Raw genomic sequence first — 16,839 nt, 5'->3', positions numbered from 1 at the left:
AAAGGTGATGCGAGGAATCTGACACCATGCCTGATGAATAGCACTGTCCAGTTCTGTGAGATTTGATGGTTGTGGAACCAGCTGCCTGATGGCTCTTTCAACTTCGTCCCACAAATGCTCAATTGGATTGAGATCTGGTGATTGTGGGGGCCACCTAAGCAAGGTAAAGTCTCCCTCATGTTCTTGAAACCACTCCTGCACAATACCGCGGCATGGCGCATTGTCTTGTTGGAAGAAGCCATCTCCATTGGGATACGCCATCACCATGATAGGATGAACTTGATCAGCAACGATACTTTGGTATGTTGTGCTATTCAGACGTTGTTCCATGCAAATTAAAGGGCCCAAATCATGCCAGGAAAACATGCCCCAAACCATAACACTGCCCCCACCAGCTTGAAAGGTTGTACTCGTGCATGTGAGGTGCATGCTTTCATGCTGTTCCCACCAAATTCTCACTCTGCCATCTGCATGATGCAACTGGAAACGTGATTCATCGGACCACATGACTTTTTTCCAATGCTCGACTGTCCAATCCTTGTGTTCCTGGACGTTTTATCTTGTTAACTGCAGACAGCAAAGGTGTGCGATCATTTGAAAGGATCCCTGATTAAGATCTGCAGTCATTTGATGCACTGTTGCCCTTCTGTTGTCTTGTACTAGTCTTGCCACTCTCCGTTCTGCCCTAACATTGACTAGTTAGCGTAGCGGGAGCGATGCAAAATGTTAATAATCACGATTCTTTAAATCTCTCATTGATTCCTCTTCTCTCTGGTGTTTTCATCCTTATCAGGACTCCACTCTTTTTCCAAATGATTGAAGGTTAGTTCACCACTTTACCCCTTCATTTTCCCGTGAGAATAGTCTCCTCAACTCACAAATATTGTATAGATCGGAAGTTTAGTCCATAGTTTTGTACATAGCATAAAATCCTTGGATATATTTATTGCGCAAAAAATGTTAAAAACGTACATGAAGGCTGGTGAAAGTCAGCATTGTACATAAAAACAGGTGACCGCTTCTGTAATTCTTTTCTATCTCTCCGGCTTTCAAACCATACGATCACCTCGTCAGGTGTAACATCCAAAACTTGAGGGGAACGGGCAGGCGAAGGAAGCCAGACAATTTTCTAATGGTTAGTAGGGTCTAATCAACGAAAATCTAAGGAGCAGGATAGAAAATGTTTTAAATTTCTATTCTGAATAAAACAATTTCTTGTGATTTTCATTTAAGAAAAATGTTACATATTGTAATGCGCAAAGAAAACCTGTTTAATATAGCTGGGATTCAATTCAAATATCAGATCTGGTCGAAGTCAGTGAAGTAGAATAAACAAAGGGTCAACACCAGGTGGATCTTCAAGAAGTAGGTTGAACAAGCAGCAATTCTGGCAAGTTCAAATAATATGGACTCGTAGGTCCTTTTTATAGGAATTCTAACAACTGAACCATATGTGTTACCTTGAATTATCAGATAATAATCCCACCCTGTTCTCATATTAGATTGTGCCAATAACATGAGATGGGTCTTCTTGTCTTGATAAGACTCCCTCACATCAAGGTTAGAGGACAGCTGTCTTGGCATTAGCCAAGGTCAGAAAATGTGTTTATGATTATCTGTCATTGAACTCTTGTTACCTTGACCTATAAGGCCTAAATGTTCTGCATGAACTCTAGTTACCTCGACCTACAAAGATAAATGTTCCACATGTTGCTTATTCATACAACTTATTATATGTGTATATGATGTTTCCACCATAAGTCATAATAATAATATATAATATCTATAACTATAATCAATGGTGCTAAAGTTAAACTGAGTATGATACATATATTGATTACACACATATACACTATTATTTGTGTATTATATACTGTATATATGCAGGGCTAATCAGTTTACTTACTCATTATTCTCTACAATATATTACTAATATGAAAGAAGAGCATTCGTCTTAAATGTATCTATTATATGTGAAATGCTCTGCAAGACTAAATATTTTATTAACGTAACTATAATGATAATAATATTAATAATGGTGTTTATGCATAATATTATCAATATGAAATATATAGTTATTCTCTAAATCCCACTACATTTGGTTACAAGGGCTTTCGAATAAAAAATTAGTTTATGATGGCAAGATCGAATGCTCTAGCAAACAATTTCAACAAACATTTGAACAAAATTCTCACCGTGTATGGCCAAATTAACACTGAGTTCTAACCTGTCTGATCCCCTGCAAAACAGTCAGGTGGGGCAGTCTGAATGTCACAGTTACTTGACCCTATTGACTCCCAACTCCTGTACCCTCCTGTTGCTCAGTGATGGTAAGCAGGGATGTGCAGTCAGGGGAGGCAGGTGAGGCACAGCCTCACCTAGTATTATGAAGAAAAAAGGTGTCAGCTTCAAGACTGAAGCTGACAGCTTTTTTTCCACTAAGTGCAGCTTGTAACAGGTTACACAGCAGGGAAATCCTCCCCGCTGTGCAACCTGTCATGGACGGAGCACTGCCTGTTAATTACAGGCGGCTCTGCATCCAGCTTTTGACAGGTAGTTAGGTTACCCAGCAGCGGGCTTCCCCACTGCTTGTGTAACCTAACCTAGTGAGGCAAGAGCTGTCACAGCCTCTACTTTGTGTTAGAGGCATGAGCTCTATGGATGGTTTGGACCAATGGCAAAGCGCTATTGGTCCAAGCTGTCCAATCAAAAAAAGAAGAAAAAAAACAGTGAGGACATTGATCTCGATCCCTCACCAGTGAATAACAAGTGAGGGACAGGGAGGCTCCTCCCTGTCTTCTCCCCACACAGCTTTGTTACCGAGCCAGGAGTGTGGCTTCTGCGGGACGGGGCAGAGCTTCTGCAGGACGGGGCGGAGCTATGGCAGGCTGGGGGATGCCTCACGCAGCACAGAAAGCACGGCACATCACTGATGGTAATTTCATTAACATCTCATTGGGTTTCAAGGCTCCGGGTGTGCTATTAGAAAAAAAAAAAAGTATGGCCAGGTAACGGTTTTTACCAGACATGAAGGGAGAGAAATTATACAACAGGGAAGCCAGCAACAGTATAAATCTGACAGGGGTTCTAGCCTATCCATACTCTAGTTAAAAGCCTTTTATTTCTGTCTCTATTGCTGTCTGGTAAAAGGTTGCCAGCAAGATGGAAATTGAAAGAAAATCTCTCAAACTGGACCCAAAATAGAAGTTAAAACCTCACAGGGGTTCTAACCCCCCCCAATCTTTCTAAAACAAAAAAAAATTTAAAAGATGTTTGCCTTGACATACACTTCAAAACTGACTTCAGCCACTCTGACACTCTCCATGGCATTAAAGAGTTGCTCGCAGTGTGAAAACAGCAGTTTCTCTGCACCAGTCTGACATTCCCCCGTCCCCCGTCTTGTCGCAATTACAGAGCTGCAATCAGCAAGGAACATGAGCTTTGGTAGTTGCAGTCAGTAAGCGGGGGGCATGTTAGACCACTGCAGAGAAGCTGCTGCCTCAACACAAAGAGCGATGGTCTTTATCTGCCACCCACTGGCAAGGGTCAACAGAAAGGAACCTATTTTATGTTTTTAATCAGAACCCAAAAATTAAAAGGTATAGTCCAGTTTTTGCAATAAATAAATAAAAGAAAAAAAAGTGCATTCATTTATTTTTTGCATTTAAAGTGACATTAAACCCACAGATTTTTTTAACATAAACTAGTAGTGTAATGTGCACCTTATTGTAATCCATGGTTGTTTCCCTTCTCTTTGCTGCTCTTCCTTTCAAACCCTCATGTCTTCTCATGCTGGGGGAGAACTTCCCTTTGCAATAATTTCCCTTTGATAATGTGAAGTCATGGGGCTTGGGGCATAGCACAAATTACCGGCCCACAGTACAACATCATAGATCTAATGTTTCTCTTCTGACAGGTTCCCCTCAAAGAAAACCTGTCATGACAGAAGATGACCTCTACTTCTCACAATGTAAGTCACCTGTCTTGCTCCCTCTCTAAGTTCCCTCTCTCTGCTCATTCACACAGGCGGCCAATTGGCCTTAAAAACAGGCAATTGACCTGCGTTTTTCCTGCCCACCTAAAACGTAATATAATGGCTGCTCATGCTTGCGCACACATGCCACGGCAAAATGTAAACAGCATGTCATATTTGGCAGGTGGTGCTGCTTGCCAAACGGGACCATTGCTGTGAACAGGACTGCACTGTGGGCAGTGGCACGCGGTTACAATACAGTATTGTAATCCGATATAAAGAAAAGCGAAAGAGAGAGAAAAATGGAATTCAGGATGTAGCAGTTTAGCCTGGTCAGCTGCTGCTCTACCGCTTTTCAGATGGGCAGTGGAGTCTGCCTCCTGTCCGAAGGATGCATAAATCCCTAAGTCCCTGCTCACACCTGGGCGTTTTGATACACAAGAAATCCCATCCATTTCTTTGGCCCCTGTTCACACCTGAGAGTTTTGTCGCAAGCTGTAAAACGCCTAACGCTGGAAAAGGCACATGAGCTTCTTTTGGGCATATTACAGCACGTTTGCACGCATAGACTTCAATGGAAGTGCATGAAAATGTGCGACACAAGTGTTTTGTATTTTTGTGCACGTTTGTCCATTTACAGCAATGCATTTCAACCTGCTCAATAAAATGAGCATCTTTGTATATCTGCAGCTAACGCACGTAAAAATGTGCATAACACGCAAACCGTGCCAGTAAAGACGTTCGTAAAAACGCACGGAAACACCGATGCTTATGTGTGCATGGAGACTAAACCAGAACAAATATGCAGACAAGGACTTTCCCGATTTGCATGCTTGTTTTCCGGTTAATCACTGTGAAGCTAGAGATGGCCCGTACAGGTCCGTGCACAGCCGTATGGGGCCGCTCCCGGGAAGGACAGGTGCTGCGCGTGATTGTACGCAGCAGCCTGTTCTTCTCTATGGGAGTACGCCGCTGTACGTTCACCCGAACAGCATATTTGTGAAGGTGTCCATGCTCGGACGCTGACAGGATCCATCCAGCAGTGTGAATGAGGCCTCCAGGAGGAAAACAACGTCAGCGTCAATGTTTTCTTCATAACATTATACTACAGCAGGACACAGCTGTTATGAAAGCCAAATGGTGCTTAAAAAAAACTTGTTTTTGCGACCACTGGCAGCAGAAAATGACTAATGTTCTGTTCTTATCTGTGCAGTGCAAAGTGTTGCTGCAGCATGCCAAAAATATTTACACTTTGTAATGCACGCTGCAGTGCCATTCATTGTCAATGGCATCCCCAACTCTGACATGAAATCTCACCAAAACGGATAGTATCGTGTTTTTGGTGCAGCACATTTTGGGAAAAAAGGAGTAGCGACTTCGTTGGTGCAATTTTTGTATGTAGGGCAGCCCTACCCATGACCCAAAAAACACAGGTATGCTGCTACACCCGCAAAACTGTGAGGAGAGCCCTAATGTCTGGTCACCATGCACAAAACAGGCATTTGTTTTTTTTTTACTATTTCCATCTTTCTCTGAGGCAGTAAACATATTTAATAACATGTTCAATTGATGAGTTTTTATAGCTGGATTCCAGGATTTGTGCTCAGCTGTAGAAGGCTCATCTTCAGCCTTCCTGTTTATTGCTGACAGGAATGATGGATCAGATGTGAAAAGGATCCTCATAAATCTTGCAGAGGAGCCCGCGCTGCTCTATGTTTGGTTGCTGCAGAGCCGAGCAGACGTTCTCCCGCCTGTCACTCCCACCATGTATCATACATGTTATTCGTGCCACGAAACCTATGCACTTGTAAAACATGCCTATGTAACCAGCCATCTTGTGACCGCTTAGCTTCCCAACGAGCGGCCGCAGGACCTAAAGGGCCCGGAAACACTCACTAAACGGCTAATTATCCCGAGAAATTACAGAAAAAAAGGGACGCCTGTCGTTTTATGGCCTCCCGCGACAGCCGTGAGCAAGCAAAAGCGTTCCAAAACGGCTACGTATTTGTTTGCCCACAACCAAGATGGCGCCCGCGCTGTCATCTCGGCTCCCGTAGTGCAAGCTTGTGCAATGTGGGCATGGAATCCCCAGAGCTGCCCAACGGCGCATGCGTAACAGGAAACTCCATGATCTGGCTCTGGAGCCAAGGGAAGGAAAACAGCCACTGAGAAGAGAGAGGCAGGGGTAGCTGGGAAATCTACTATCAAGCACAGGCCTGAGCCAGCTAAGTGTACAACCTGCCCCCTTATCTCCCCCAGCTAAGGGACCCCCGGGGGCCAGACAGGTTCCCTGGGCGCTCGCTGGTCAAGCCGCTGCCCTTATGCATCCAGACACAGAGCAGAATACAAGAGCAACCCCCCACTGCCTGCCCAGAGGAGCCTAAGGAGGGGCTGCAGCAAGAACAACAACAACATCAAGCAAACAAAACAATAACAAGAATGAAAGGGAAGCAATAAAACAGGAGCAGGCTTTATTGCCCTTTGTCTTTCCATTTATTTACCTCCCTGCCACAAAGGCCTGCGAGGAAGGGGCAGCTGCTGGAGGGGAGATCCCTGCCCTGGGAAGCCTGTCATCCCCCCACTTGACTTCCCAGAAATAAAGTTGATCCGCTGGAGGTAAGCATGCACCGGGCTGAGTCTGATGTGATCTGCAGCCACCCGTTTATTTCCACATGGCATTGCGTGTGTGAGAGATAGCAGCTGGTGTCTGTCTATAACCCAGATGACAAGAGCATGTCACATCTCCAGGTGTGGGGGGAGGGGAGTGCATAGACATGGATATGAAAGATCCTGCCTGGGTCATCTGTGATCACTCCAATAACTAACCTTCTTCTCATTCACTGGAGATCAGCAGCTGAAAAGTCTTTCCAGAATGTCCCAAATGTGTGCCTGTCCTGTGTGCAAGGTAATGGGAATTGTGTTATGGAGTACCGGTATAGATCGTGCTACACTGCATGTCAACCACCAGCTTACTTTGTGTATATGATCCCTCATGCCCCTTTGGATCTTTGCCCGTGCGTAGAGGTGTGTGTTATTGAAGTGTCATGCGGCATCGTTTGTTTCCTTTGTGCGTTGACATGTGTATTGGTGTGGTTTTAATGCGTTTTTCACTTTAGGATTTGAAGTGGTTGTATCGCTGCATGCCATACTTGTTTTATTTTAATCAGCGCACACCAACGCATTCCCATTGCAACACGAATCGAGCCTGTCCATGACAAGGCAAATTACCTTCTTTTGTGTTGGGGCTGCGCTAGAAACAACGGCCAGCGCAGCTCCAACACATATGGTGTGTATGTGTTGCCATTGACTTCAATGGGTCTCCCAATGCATGCAACACAGAAGCTGGACATGTTGTAGTTTCCATAATGTACTGCACTGCATTGCTGAAATGTGAATAGACATTGGAGGAAATTATCAAAACTGAAGCAGCTATGCATAGCAACCAATCAGCTTCTCTCTTCTGTTTGTTCAGTTAAGATTTGAAATAAAAAAGAGAAGCTGATTGGTTGCCGTTTACAGCTGCTCCAGTTTCCCCTCACTATGTTTATTATGGGGAAGTTGGACCCGTGTTTTAGCGCATTGCAAAGTGTGCGTTAAAACACAACGGTGTACGTGGTTATGTTGAATAATCCTTTATAATTTTTCATTAGCTAGGCGCTGAATGTTACCAATTTATCCTCCAGTCAGCAGAGGTAGTAAGGTGACAACCCTCAGGGCCTGTTCACGCCAAGTCTGTGCGTTAATGGCATGGTACCACACAACACACCTACCGTGTGTTAACAGTGTGGGAGGTGCGTTGCTTTGCCATTCATTTGAATGGCACCCCAAATGCACCTCCTGCTAGCGATCGGTTGAAATGTACTACTTTTTTTTTTTTTCCAACCACAACATACATTATTGCAGTAATGTGTGTTTTTTCGGTGAGGTCGATCACATTGCGTACTGGAGGTGCGTTTGGGGTGCCATTGCGTTGCACTGAACTGTGCGACCGGACCCGGTGTGAACTGGCCCTCCTGCAGATAGTCTAGGTAAGGTGACAACTCTCACACCGCCATTTTAATAGAGTGGCGGTGTTGTCACCCTTACATGTACACACCCTGCGGGCCTGTATTCTACTTACATCAATGGGAAGTGCAGGGCAGTGACATCATTCACACCGATGCACAACTGCACAGGAGGCTGAAAATGGGCAGTCACGTGACCACCGGAGTCAGGATTATATTATGTTTTTTTGGGCCAGGTTTTAAAAGTTTGCACATATAAGTGTGCAGATTAGTTGTAGAATACTTTTCACTAGATCAGCGTTTCTCAACCTTTTTCTTTTAGTCATGGCACCCTTTAAAAGTATGCAAAATTTTGAGGCACCCCAGTTTAAAATGTCTTAGATTTTCAGGGGTATCCCATGCAAAAACACAAAAAAGTGGGTTCCCCTTCCACATCAGAGCCATCCTTTGCATCAGAAGCCCCCCATCACATCAGAAGCCCCTCTTTTATAGCAGAGTTCTCCCCTTTCAAATCAAAGTCCCCCCTTTACATCAGGAGCACCTTTCACATCACAGTCCCACTACCACAACATTTTGAGGCACCCCTGAGGAAGCCGCTGTATGTATATGTGTATATATATATATATATATACATTTATTTATGTGTGTGTGTGTATATAACAATATAAAAGCCCAGTCATCAGTTTTAGAGTTAGCCATATATATTGGCCTGGAGAGATATTGCTCTCACTCTGGCGCATCCGTCGTTTTCGTACATAGGTGCACCCGACCTGTGTTTCTGTTAGTATGCGTACTTTCCGCATATTCGCAGGGTCGGGGACTTTAAAACATTTTTTTTGGGGGGGGGGGATTTTTAATTTAATTTTATTTGTAACTCCTATTTTTATTTTTCTTCATTGCTATCATTGGGGAGCAGGTTTATCTTTAAGGTGACATTAGGGGTCTATTAGACCTCTAGTGTCACCTTTCCACTTCAGTAGCTTTAGCCAGGGAATGACAGCTGTAAACAGAGCAAGCAGTGGCTGGGAGCAATAGCCAGCCTGCTATTGGCTATTTTAAATTGTCAATAGCAGGCTGGCTATTGCATCAGCCCACTGCCTGATGTCAATCAGCAGAGGAGGGGCCTGAAGGAGAAAGTTCTCCTTCAGGTCCTCTTCTGCTGATTGACAGAAGGCAGTGGGCGGGTACAATAGCCAGCCCGCTATTGGCTACTGCAATTTAAAATGACCAATAGCAGCCTGGCTATTGCTCTCAGCCACTGGATGGGAGCAAGCTGGCATTTGATACCAAGAGGGGGCATGGGGGGAGCAGCGGGGCAATGCAAAGGCACAGCAGCTGAAAGCGGTCTCTCCTCCACGCTGGGTGCAGGCTGCAGCAGTCTGTGTCATCTTCGATCCCGGCTGCCTCTGCCGACACAGGTGGTGGAACAACGGGGATCAAAGGGGACACAGACCACAGCTGCTCTGTCAGCATACAGTAGGCAGTAGCCTGCTATTTGCTGAGTTTGGGTCACAAGAATACTTTAGTAGATGTCCTCCTGTGACCCAAAAGAGAACTAACGCCAAAAAAAGGTTGGCATTACTTCTCTTTTGAAGAAAATACCCTTGCAGGGGGGATACCCCCACATTGCAAGGGTTAAGTGCTCATTTTGTCTAGGGGGGTCAAATAAAGAAGGTATACTCGCCTGATTCTCGGCCCCCCCCCACAGGGTGCTAGACCGGTCTCCGCAGCCTCTTCTCCCTTGAGCTCCTGCAATCTTAAGGACCTATCTAATGCAGGTCCATTGCATTGGATGACAGAACACTGAGGGTCCTTGCATAGCCTGAGAAGAGGAGAGCGCTGACCTCTGTGGGACCGAGGATCAGGTGGGTATATCTGCCTTATTTGACCCCCTAGACAAAATGAGCAGACTTCCATGCGAGAAACATTTTAAGCCCTTTTCACATATACAGCGGTGACATGCGTTTTTTCCTCAACAGATGACGCAGGTCACTGCTAGGGCACATATAAAAACAATGGTTTTCTGTGTGCCCTGTTCAAACCACAACACGGGTATGATGGGCATGCTGCATTTTTTCACATCGCATTGGATGCCACTGCTGGTCATTGCACAGCGTAGCTGTGCAGGCACCTGAATGGACTGTACACATTGTACACTACTAATAGTTAAACAAAATTTAAACAGTGACTGCTGCAGCAGTCTGCATTACAGAATACACTGCCAGAGCTGCTACATTACTCTAGCCCACCTGCTAAAACATTTTAGAAGATGGGCTAGTTTAAATGGGCCTAAGAGGCTGCCATTGCTGGCCTCTGCGTCATAATATGCTAGTTGCTGGGCTGTTTTGCTAAACTTGCTTCAGTACTTTTGACTTTTCTCTGACTTTTGTGATCGTACTTGTTCCAGGTCAGTGTCTCAGAAAATATGGAAGTCGGTGACTCAACGTAACAGCCAGTTTGGCTAGCATTCCTGGGAGGTGGCCAAAAATGGCGACATTCATGTTTGCCTTATGAAAGGTTTATTATTCAGCACTTCATCCATATGCATGTACCTGCTGTCATGCTCACCTATTAATTCTATCAGAGCCCTTCACAAAAGTGTGAAGAGTTTGGAGAAGGCCCGAGAAGTGAATAATCTAGGACAACATAGCTGAGCTGGAAAGTGAGATGAATTGGAGAATTTTTGCAAATCGGCTATTTTGGCCTAGATTGTTCACTCCTCCTGCCTTCTCCAAACTCTTCACCCTTTTATGATCAGCTCGGTATAAGTTACACATGGCCTCACATTTCTCTTTGGACTCAGTAGTATAAATGTAAGCTTTGCCATATAACATTATTCTTTTTTGTATTGCATGATTTTATAGATTGATAATTGATATTTTTGATGTGTTTTATGGTCAGCAGTATTTAGTGTATAGGAGTCAACCTCACAAGGGACAAAAGCCATTTTCCAAAAAAGAGAATTTTGGCTTTAGTACTTCCACTTTCGCAGCCAAATTGGGAAGTCTACTTTATATTTTTTATATGTTCCCCATTTGCATTGCATAACTTTACAAATATTTTTACTTGGTTAAAATTCCTACTTAGCTTCCCCCTATATAATGCTAACGAGCGGTTTGGAGGAGGCTGTGGGAAGTTATGTTTACTCTAATTACCCCTGTACTGTGCTGTGTAATCTGTACTGTGCTGGCAGATTTCATTATCAATTGTAAACTAGATGTGAACACTGTCTGTCCTAACAAAGGGTTAAATACTTAAGGTGCCCATACACCTGCCGATTATCGTATGATAATCGCGGGTGATCCCGGGTCATTACACTTGGTGACTAGGGAGCATGGAGCTGGCTTCCCGGCTAATAAGGAAGACAGGCAGCGTGTAATGACTCGCCGCCTAGCTTCCTGATTGGTTGGGAAACTGGCCAATCTGGAGGGCGAGTCATTACACACCCCCCCCAGTTTCCTGATCGGCCAGAAAGCCGGCTTCATGCTCCCTCGTCACCTGGTGACGAAGGGAGCATGTAGCCGGCTTCCTGATTGGTCGAGAAGCTGGGCAATCAGGAAAGCCAGGGGGCGAGTCATTACCCTCCCCTTGGCTTCCTTATTGGCCAGAAAGCCGGCTCCATGCTTCCTCGTCACCTGGTGATGAGAAAGCCTGGAGACAGCTTCCCTACTAATCAGGAAGCCAGCTGGCGAGGCTTTACACGCTTCCCGGCTAATCAGGAAGCCAGGTGACGAGTCATTACACGCCACCTGGCTTCCTTACTGGGACTATCTGTATTCGGTATCGGTAAATACCGGGAAAAATATATCGGTACTCTATACCGAAAAAACGGTACTAATAATAATATTGTCCTTTTTAATCCATGCCCCTCCACCCCCAATGTGCTTCCCACCTGCCTGCTTACCTTCCTCTTTGATTCAGCTATCTTTGCACACAGCCTTTGCTGCAACATTTTTGCTGGGGGTTAACGGTACTCATGGCCTCCAGCAGTCTAGGAGAGTACGACTTACCCATAGGAATGGATAGGGCCATAGACTTGTCCATTTATGATGGTGCACTGAACCTTAATAGATTAGGTCTGCTTCAGAAATATTCTATAGTGTCCTGAGGCTGAGGCACCATGTACTAGAGTGCTGGTTTCAGGAGAGTCTTGGTGAATGTGAATGAACACTGCCCGCAGTGAACTGTACGCGGGTACGAGCGCAAACACGCATATATGCGCGTAAAATATGCAGAAATACACTGCCCGGGACGCTTCTCGGTTCCATTCTGTTTTTGCGCATTTTTACGCTATGCAGATATACGTTTCCATACGCAGCTATGTGTATGGAGCCATTTATTTGCATATGCTGCATATGGTACAATACGTCCGTGCGCGCATATACGCGCCTAAGTCTTGTGTCAACGACATCAGTTTTACATCAGTCTGAGCCTCTGATATCATTAAGAATTCCTTGGAAGGTACACTTGACCTGTTTCTGATCTGCTTCAAGTATGTTTTGCATTACCATAGTCTTGTATGGGAGTGCAAAACCCATCTGATGCAAACAAAAGCTGATTATTGCAGGCCCTTAAGGTCCCCACACACCTTACGATAATCGCCGGAAATCCCGCGATCGTACGATTATCGTAAGGTGTGTGGAAGCCGTGCGACCTCTACTACTGTAAGGTCGCACGACTTTGAACTTACGGACATGTTCGAAAACACGCCGAGCATTGTACGACGTTCGGCGGGTTTGTGGCATGTCTGTACGATAACAGCCGTACGGACCGGTGTGCGCAAGCGCACACTGCCCGTTTGGCATTGCGGTCATCATAAGCCTGCCCCTCAGGGGGCGTGGCTTGCGATCATCACAAGTACGATCTGCCTATTCAAGATAGGCAGATTGTAAGTTTTTTTAAGTACCTTACAACCATCGCAAGACAAAAGTCTTGCGATGGTTGTAAGGTGTGTGCCCAGCCTTACACCTTACGATTATCGTACGATAATCGTATGCGATCGACTTTTCGTACTACAAATGTAACGTGTGAATAGAGTGCCCGACCGATAGTACTGTACAATCGTACGACTTTTGACGGTCAAGCATGTTTGATAACTTTGGTCGATCGTACGATGTTCGCATGGTTGGTGGCGTTTCCGTCCGTCAAAAGTCGTACGAATAACACTGCGCATGCGCAAACGAAAATAATTACGGTCAATTACCGCAAGTCGTCCAGGTGTTTTGTTTTTTTTAACTACCGCTGATTGAACCTTGCGATAATCGGGGCAGGATGGGGCCGTCGTACGAAAATCGTACGACCGTTCAATCGTTGGACGAAAAGTTTAGTCCGATAATCGTAAGGTGTATGGGCACCTTTAGACTAGTTGCTGTATTTCTCATACGTCTCTAGTTATTATGTAACCATATACTGACTTTCTGTTGTGTGGAAAGGTGTTTGGCATGTTTTATTAGTAGTGTCAGTGTCTGTAATTAGTATGTTGTCTGTACTGTAAGGCCCCGTTCACACGAAGTTTCGCACAAATTTGAAAGGGGTGTTTTCAATTGCGTTTCAGCGCTGAAACGCAATAAAAAAATGCCCAAAACCTGCGCTGAATAGCATGGTTCCACTGAAATCTATATGGTAACCGCGGGTCGCGTGAAAAAAGGCTCGGGTAGCATTTCGGGGAGTTTGGATCGCGCGGTCGCATGGACGGTCCACATAGCAATGTACCTGCAGTTACCTGCAAATTACCTGCAGTGAGGATACCCGCACACTGTATGTCCTGTTTGCGTACATTCAGGTGAACCGTAGTAGTGTGTGCGGATACCTGTGGTCACCATGGAACACAACTCAACCGCTGCTGACGTCAAAGGTCATTCTCACACAGTTTTAGGATTTCTCGGATTAACAGGAACTAATGATTTCAAGAGCAACACCAGGTAACAGGCAAAATTAGTCTGTGACCTGCTACGTAAACAAAACCTTGCAACTGATCTAAAGCCCGTGTCCAATCAGTTTACTTTTAATCTAGGCTTTAAAAATTCTGATGGAGCCAGATTCACCAAGCTTTTTCACACCATTTCTAGGTAGGGGTGCAGCCTCTTGTCACAGTAGTCTGTGCTTTAAGGTGCCCATACACCTTACGACCATCGCAAGACTTTTGTCTTGGGATGGTCGTAAGCTTATTAAAAGCTCGTACGATCTGCCCATCTTGGACGGGCAGATCGTACTTGCGATCATCGAAAGCCCGCCCCGCTGATGGGCGGGCTTCCGATTACCGCAATGCAGAACGGGCAGTGTGTGCACACCGGCCCGTTCCGCAGCTGTCGAACGAGCAGGCTAGAAACCCGCTGACAATCGTACGATTCTCGGCGGGTTTTCGAGCATGCTGGTTCGACAAAAGAAGTGCGACCATACAGTAGAAACGGTCGCACGTCTTCGTTCACACTGCTCGATTCTCGTACGATCGCGGGATTTCCCGCGATTCTCGTACGAGAATCGAGCAGTGTATGGGCACCCTTACACCACAGAATTCTGTTGGCAGCACAGTGGCGTAGCGGTTAGCGCTTCTGCTTTGCAGCACTGGGGATCCCTGGTTCAAATCTCGGCCAGGTCACTATCGGAGTTTGCATGGTCTCCCTGTGCTTGCATGGGTTTCCTTCCCCTACTCCGAATACACGCTGGAAGGCTCCTGTTTAAATTGGCCCTCGTATGCATGCATGTGAGATAGGAACCTTGTATTGTAAGCTCCTTGAGGGCACGGACTAATGTGAATGTGCACTAAGTAAAGCACTGCATACATTGTTGGTGCTATATAAATACCAATTATAAATAAATCAATAACTCCCATATTTTTTATAAAAATATATTCCCTTGATCTCATAATAGTTGTAAAAATGGCTTTTGCTGCAATACTCATCTTCTTTCTGGTGCTGTTCCATGCAGACTCACTTCTCCTCTGTGTGCTGAGTGATGCCAAACTGCTCCAGTGTGCACTGTTTGTATCTGAATGGCTAAAGCTAGGTATATATAGTTATATTTTCTTTGTTCAGTCTGCGGGCTGAATGAAGAAAATATAACAGATTCCTCAATCAACGCTTACAGTTTCCATTGTACTCTTGACAGCGGCCAGCGGAGCTTGCAGCTGACTGCCTTCAAGTTCCATTTGGCTAAGAATTTAGCAACCTGCTCCTTCTATCAGCTGATTGAGGGATGCCAGGTGGAAGGGTGCTGATAGGGGCACTCACTGTGGGAATATTAGTCGGTTCATCAAGCTCCTGCCAAGCTTCACACCGTGTATAGCTGCTTTAAGTACAGTTTAATGTAATAACCATTCTGTGGTATGCGATAGACAGGGATGGTGCAGCAGAAGTCTGCAGCTGACAGTTCTGTGAGCCTTGTGTGGCTGTATCTGTAAACAGCAGTTCATATTTTACTCAGACTAGCATTACAGGCAGTCCCCGGGTTACATACAAGATAGGGACTTTAGGTTTGTACTTAAGTTGAATTTGTATGTAAGTCGGAACAGGTACATTTTTTAAGTGCAACTCCAGCCAAAAAAAAACATTTTTTAGTTTTGGATAGCATAGGGAAGGGTCACGTTTGTTTTGCTGTCTGTTCCCGTTGTTCAGAAGATTATAATATAATTTTAAAAATATTGAAAATGACACACCCAAAAAATGTTTATTTTATATAGTTTATTTTTTTGCATTTTTATTTGTTATTTATTTTACTTTTTTTTGTTTGTACTTTTTACATTTTTTTTTTTACTTTTTTTTTTTTTACAAATGTTTTATTTTATTTTAATGCTGGGAGCAATAGCCAGCCTGCTATTGGATATTTCAAATTGCAATAGCCAATAGCAGGCTGGCTATTGCATCTGCCCACCGCCTGCTGTCAATCAGCAGAGGAGGGGCCTGAAGGAGAAAGTTCTCAATCAGGTCCTCCCATGCTGATGACAGCAGGCAGTGGGCGGGTGCAATAGCCAGCTGAGCTTGCTATTGCATTTTACAATGTCCAATAGCAGGCTGGGTATGGCTCCCAGCCTGCAATGAAGAGGAGGCAGGGGGGTGGGGCAGAGGAGCCGCAGCCGTACCGGAGGAGAGCGGAGGATTGTCCTAACCGGGGAAGCCGACGGATCGGCGGAAGAGGACGCCGGGGCATCAGCAGAGGTACGAGGGCAGCAGCGGTCTGTGTCCCCGCTGCCTCCACCAACACAGGCACGGGGATTTGAAGGGACACAGGCCGCTGCAGCCACAGTTCTCCTAAATGTACCGGCAGCTTGCCGGTACATTTAGCAGAACTGTGGACCCCGGTTTGTAAGTACGGATTGTCCGTAAGGCGGATGTCCGTAACCCGGGGACTGCCTGTATTAATGGCTTTTTAAATGTTCATGCTAATAATAGTGTTGCCCAGAAATTCATTTTATTTGCTTTTGGGTCAGTGGATTAAATTTTTTAATACCAAGGTAGACATACTGTAGGCAAGTATTTCTAAAAAAATATTAACAAAAGAAGCTGTGAAAAATGGTGACCAATCGGATGTCATTGTATATTGGAGAAAAGAATCTGATCGTCAGCATAGACAGCTTCTTATTTTTTCAGTTTCTCATCTCAACAATTTGCATAAATAACCCCAGAGAAATATAATGTGATGAAATAAGACACACACTCAGATGTTGAAGCCTATTAGAAGTTAACTTCTGTGGGTATGGAACCAACATTACGGGTGTTTTGATGAAGGAAATGAACAGGATCTCTGGATCAGGTTCCCACAATAGATGTTCCAACTATGTCTCCACCTGGAGTACAGGGATTCCTTTTCAGGCTCTGCGCAATTTACAGATTTTTTAAACTGATATTTAAAAGAGTTTTGATAATT

Source organism: Nanorana parkeri, unplaced genomic scaffold (genome assembly GCF_000935625.1).
Source record: "Nanorana parkeri isolate BGI_ZX_2015 unplaced genomic scaffold, ASM93562v1 scaffold35, whole genome shotgun sequence".
NCBI classification, from domain to species: Eukaryota; Metazoa; Chordata; class Amphibia; order Anura; family Dicroglossidae; genus Nanorana; species Nanorana parkeri.
This window is presented reverse-complemented; position numbering follows the sequence as displayed.